The 5,648-nt window shown below is 43.9% G+C and overlaps 1 pseudogene across 1 annotated transcript; it reads right to left on the reverse strand.

The window, feature by feature from the left end:
- Nucleotides 1-2,110: 2,110 nt before the first annotated feature.
- On the reverse strand, nt 2,111-3,595 carry LOC308613994 (DNA topoisomerase I, mitochondrial-like; annotated as a pseudogene). The gene has a single exon. The product of its transcript is annotated as a DNA topoisomerase I, mitochondrial-like (transcript).
- Between the last annotated feature and the right edge of the window lie 2,053 nt (nt 3,596-5,648).

The following is a 5,648-nucleotide window of genomic DNA, read 5'->3' on the forward strand; positions in this document are numbered from 1 at the left end:
GCTAAGTGAAAGAAACCAATCTGAAAAGACTACATACTGAATGATAACAACTGTATGACATTCTGGAAGAGAAGAAAAAAAAAAACTATGGAGACAGTTAAAAGATTAGAGGTTGCCAGAGTTTGGGGCAGGGGAGGGTATATAGTCAGAGCACAGAGGACTTTTAGGGCAATGAAAATACTCTGTATGATACTACAGTATGACTACATGTCCTTATACATTTATCCAAACCCAAAGAATGTACAACACAAGACTAAACTTTAAGGTAAAACTATGGATTAGAGTGATTATGATGTGTCGATGTTGGTTCACCCATTATGACAAGTGTACCACTCTGCTGGAGGATGTTGATAATGGGGGAAACCATGCAAGTGCAGGAACAGGGGGCATATGGAAAACCCTATAACTTCTTAATTTTGCTGTTAACTTATAACTGCTCTAAAAAAATTGTCTTAAAAAAATCTTTTCAGACTTTGTAAAGTAAAACTTAAAAAAAGGAAAGATAGTAACAAAAGTTACTTAACTCTGGGAGTAGAGGTAAGAATGTTTTTAAGGATGGGAATTTAGGAAGTTTTTTAAATTAATGGTAATATTTTATTAAGTTAATTAGTGTGTACACCAGTGGAGCAGCGTCTCCTTGGAGTTGAGACCCTTAGCACCATGTGTGCTATGGGTCTTATCCCCTCCTACTTTATTAAGAAATATATTATAGGATCATCTCTTCTTTCTCCTAGATGATCAACATTTCCCTTACAAATGTCCTTGTTCCATAGTTTGGGATTGTGAAATATAGAGACTGTGTTATACATAAAATATTCATAGCACTTAACTTAGTGTGAAAGTTACTAAAGATGCTGTGTGAACTGTTTCTTCATTTTCTGTATTGTATGATGGTTTGACATCTTCAAAAGCTTTCTGGCCAAAAGACAAACCCATTTCTTAAAGATAAAAACGGGCTGAGCTGGGAGCACATTTTTCATGTGCAAACCAACCAATCCAAGTCTATGGCCTCAACCACTCCCTTATCTATTTCTCACAAACCAAGCTCCAAGTCATCCCTGGACTGGGTACCACCAGCGAGACACCATCCTATAGCCCAGGCCCTCCTGTAATTATTCAAACCTAAACTCTTTACTCTGATTTGTTTTGCTTTTCTCACAGAAATCCCAATAAAGGCTATGAACTGGAATTTCCCCTTGTTCCTGTCTTCTCCCACCTGACCCAAACCTGGTGCTTCCCCTGTGGCCCTGTGTCTCATGTGGTGGCTCTCTAGGACCTGTGTGTATAATCAACTCTTCCTTCTAAGCCTCATTCTTATTTCCTCCTGTGGCTGCCCTGACATTACCATACCATATCCAACATTTACATTCTTAGAACACATGTCAAATAAACATGTGTATAGTCTTGCATTTCCTAACAAATAAATCAAAATTCTTGATGCCTAAATATCTACCTGTAGCTTCTACAGGGTTTCACTATTTTGTATATTATGTACATAATATATAAATGTTTCTTTACCTTGTGCTCAAAATATGTTTTTTAAAGTGAGCTCAAATTTTTCACTAGTTTTTTAAATTGATGCTTAACTTTTCCCCACATTTGGGCAGACTTTTTAAAACTTCAAATATTAGAAGGCTGTTGCTTACAAAGAGCCAGCTTCTGTGTACAGGTCAAAGCATCTACACAGAGAAGGTGAGTTTCTCCATGGAAATTCATGGGTTTTGTCAAACTTGTTTGGAAACCAATAGATTGTAAAATCAGCTCGGGATTACTTTTAGTTTGTCTGAGAAGCAACTGGTTAACCTAATGGATCCTAAATCAATGTCATTTTGTTGGAACAAAGGCCATGAAGGTGGGAGGAGAGGAGAAAGGGGCAAACTCTTTTCTTAAACTTTTGACTTAGATCAAGTGTTACAAAAAATAATGATAAGGAGTGAACAGCCAACTAGTTTACTTTGCTTTAGTATAAATTTGGCAGAATTGTCTAATATGGTTCCTGGTCTGATTGAATTGCATCTGGGAGGCTCTTAACATCCTTCCACATAAAATTCACCATCAAGCTGCCAGAATGTCCCCACTGACTTGTTTGGCAGCATGGAAATCTGTGGCCTCGGACATGCACCAACAAGAGGGCGGGCTCCCTGAGTTTGCAGGGACCTGATGTGTGCCTTCTGAGACAGCTCTTTTTTTTTTTTTTTTTTTGTACAAAATTCCCCAATTTTACCCCCAAAAATAAGCTCCACGAGGCACAGAGATGCTCATTTAGAATTCAAAGTCTTTGCCTGCCATGTCGAGAGCCCTCTGTGTCTCCCTTCTCCCTCTGTGTCTCGTTGTAGATCTTCTCCACGGGCACCCGAAACCTGTTACACCAGGTGACACTGATCCGGGGGTCCAGGTAGTTGAGCTTGGACGTGCCCAGGGCCACCTGCTTGCTCTCCGCCTTGTCTGTGGCCTGCATGCTCAGTCTCCTGAGCTGCTCCTCCAGTTTCCCCAGCAGCCGTCCCCTCTTCTCCAGGAAGCTCTCGGACATGCTGTCCGCTCTGGATCTGTGGTCAGCCCTTGCCTTCTTCAGCTCTGCCTTGGCCTCGGCCACCTGCTTCTTCTTCGCCTCAATCTTCGACCGAAGAGTCTGCAATCGACTTCTCGAAGGTCTTGGGAGTTGCCCGCTGATGGCTGCAGAGAACGGCAATGGCCCAATTGGCTCGGTTGTAAGAGAGAATCTTAGCGGTTACGCTGTCTTCACCTCTGGTCAGCGCTCTCAGCTGGCCCTGCAGGGTGAGGCTGGCGTTGCAGGTCTGGAACACCTTGGCCGTCAGGCCATCCATCAGGTCCTGCAGGTGCCTGTTTAGATTGGTGGTGGTCAGTCTGTCAAAGGGCTCATCCCCAGGGCCTTTGTTCTTCATGAGCAGCTGCAGATTCTCGCACACCAGCTTCTCCATCCGCCCTCTGTTGTAGTAGCAGATCGAGTCCTGTCCCAGGAAGTCGAATTCCACGACGTACGGGCAGCCACCGGCCTCTGGGTGCAGCTGGACGTGTGCCACGTGGAGGGGGCAGCCGCCCACCGTGTCAGCCGCCTCGCCCTCCTCCTTCTCGTGGCCGGCTCGCAGCGCCAGCTTGTCGATGAAATAAAGGGCCACAGCGCGTTGTCTCACCTTCATTTCTCGGGACTTGCAGTCGGCCCGGTATTTAGAACGGATCTCGCCCACGACTCCTTTCAAGCGCCGAGCCACTTCATACTTCTCCCCGTCTCTCTCCCCCTTCGGCTTGGAGCTGGGGTTCAGCATGATGTACTTGATGGAATTCTGCACGTTCTCTGTCCACGCCGCCAGCCACGTGACCGTGCGGTCGCACCGCACCTCCTCCCACCGGTGACCTACCGGAGGCTTGGGTACTTCGGAGTCCCTGCTGCAGTTGATGGTCATGTCCTCCGGCAGGACCCTCCTCTTCAGCATCCCCATCTTGGGGTGGTCGCCGCGGCCCCGGAACAACCCAGGGGGCTCGGTCTGAAATTGCCGATCTTCTCTCGGTGCCCGTCTAAGATACAGCTCTTTGACAGAGGCATCCCAGTGCATTTTCCATGCGGGAAAAGTGTCATTATACCATAGGAAACACTGTGACAATATCTGAAGTTAGGGGTTCTGTGGGATCTGAGGATTGATTCTAAACTCTAAGTTCCTAAATGCACACAGTAGAGGGCCACGGTAGAGTTTTCAGGAGTGGCAAGGGAAACGCCACTTTCATTTGTGTGTGATATTGAAGCACTTATTGTATCAAATAGTATCCATAGTATCAAACACGCACAAAAGCTCCAACCTGTATCGAGTACTATGCTTCCAAAGAATGGCCAAAAAACATGGAGTGAACTAAAGAGCTTACCTAACTTGCACGACCCATAATTTAAAAAGTAAAAATCTGTAACTTTCAGTGCCTATAAGGCTTTAAGAACAGGATGAGGGATTCTGAGAAAGCGTCAGAGGAGACTGTACACCTTTCCTTTTCGCATTCCCACCTCTGCCTTTACTGCAAACCATGGCAAGCAGCCACGCTGAGCCCCAAGCACAGACCAGCTCTGCTTTCACCCAGAGATTCCACTCCAGGACCCAGGGGACAGGAGTGGAAGCTAAATGCAGCTCAGGTTTGTACATTGAAACCAAATAATTGGTGAGTTTGGCCAAGATTCAAATTCATTCTGAAGCATTAAATCAAAGTGTTACAGGCTTGGTTCCAACATTTAGAGCAGCCCAAGTAGTGAATTGCCAATCAGTTACCTTCCTCTCCCTGTAATCAATCTAATCTAGGTGACAGACACGAAGAAGTGCCAGGACCTGGCCTGAATGGCAAAAAATAAGCCAAAGAATTAGAACAGTAAATTTCATTGTTAACAACCCTTCTGAGTAAGGAGGAGGTATTGAAGAAGGAAAGGAATTAATCCAACAAGGAAGACACATGGAGGAGAAAGGAAATACCCATTTCAGTGCAAAATTAGAGAATAAGAGCAGGAATAGGAAAAAAAAGGGGTGGTGGTGGTGGTGGAATCTTAACACACCCCAAAAAGTTGGTCTAGATTGTAAGAGACATCTGACAGAGGTGTCTGAACTTGGAAAAAAAAAAAAAAAAAAAAAGAACCGAGGAAGAGAAAACAGAAGAGACAAGAAACAAATTGGGGCAAAGGTGCATTCCCACAGGACACCGGAAGTGGAAGCTGGCAGGAAGAGATCTCGAACAAAGGTGGTAGGTCCTGGCTGGGATGAGGTTTGTGGCAGGGGTGAGGAAAAACTCTGAGAGCCAGAGACATGAACTCTTTGGTTTTTAAGCATCGAAAACAATGAAGTTATTACTTGGAGGAAAAAAATAATTTGTTAAATAGATCAATAGCTCTCAGTTCACCAGAGATAACACTGAAATACATCAAGGGGAAATAAATGTAAATTACACTTTCCAGATCAAGATAATTTTGAAGAACAGAATTACAGTCTCTAGCACATCACACACAGATTTAGGAGAATATTCAATGAAATCTGAAAATTTTTATACATAAACGGCAGATGTGAGGAAACTCGAATGCACTTTCTTTTTGCAAAACATAGATTGGACTGTCTTGATTATAGTGACACAAGCCTCCATTTAGTGCCTGCCAAGGAAGACACCTTCATGGAAGAAAGTTTACTCTGCTGACACATGATGCAAAACGGGTTTTGGTCTAAGAGACAGAGAGGGATGGCTGGAGGTACCTGGGGATGTGGAAAGGGGGTGATGATCTTCACTAATGAAAAAGATGCAAAGACACAACACTATACCATTCAAGCTACCCAAAGCAAAGATGAGTAACAATACTCAGTGAAAGCCAGTAACATGCAAGCACATGACATACTACATGTTATTGCTCTAGGTGGAACATGACACTGTTAAACATTTCACCTTTATGAGAAAACAAACATTAAATCAGTTCTTTTCCCTTTTCTCCATGTGGAAATCCATATTATCATTCGTGAAGGCTGGAACATTTCATCTTTTTTTCTGACAGATTCTTCTACCCTCTTTCTAGAAAAGAACTGAACTCAGGGAACTGTACAGCCTTCTCCACAGATTCTAAATAATCCTGACTCCGTAGATTATCTTCCAGCAGCTGTGAGGAACATAAAGCTTTT

This window comes from Mesoplodon bidens (genome assembly GCF_964165515.1).
Source record: "Mesoplodon bidens genome assembly, chromosome: 3".
NCBI classification, from domain to species: Eukaryota; Metazoa; Chordata; class Mammalia; order Artiodactyla; family Ziphiidae; genus Mesoplodon; species Mesoplodon bidens.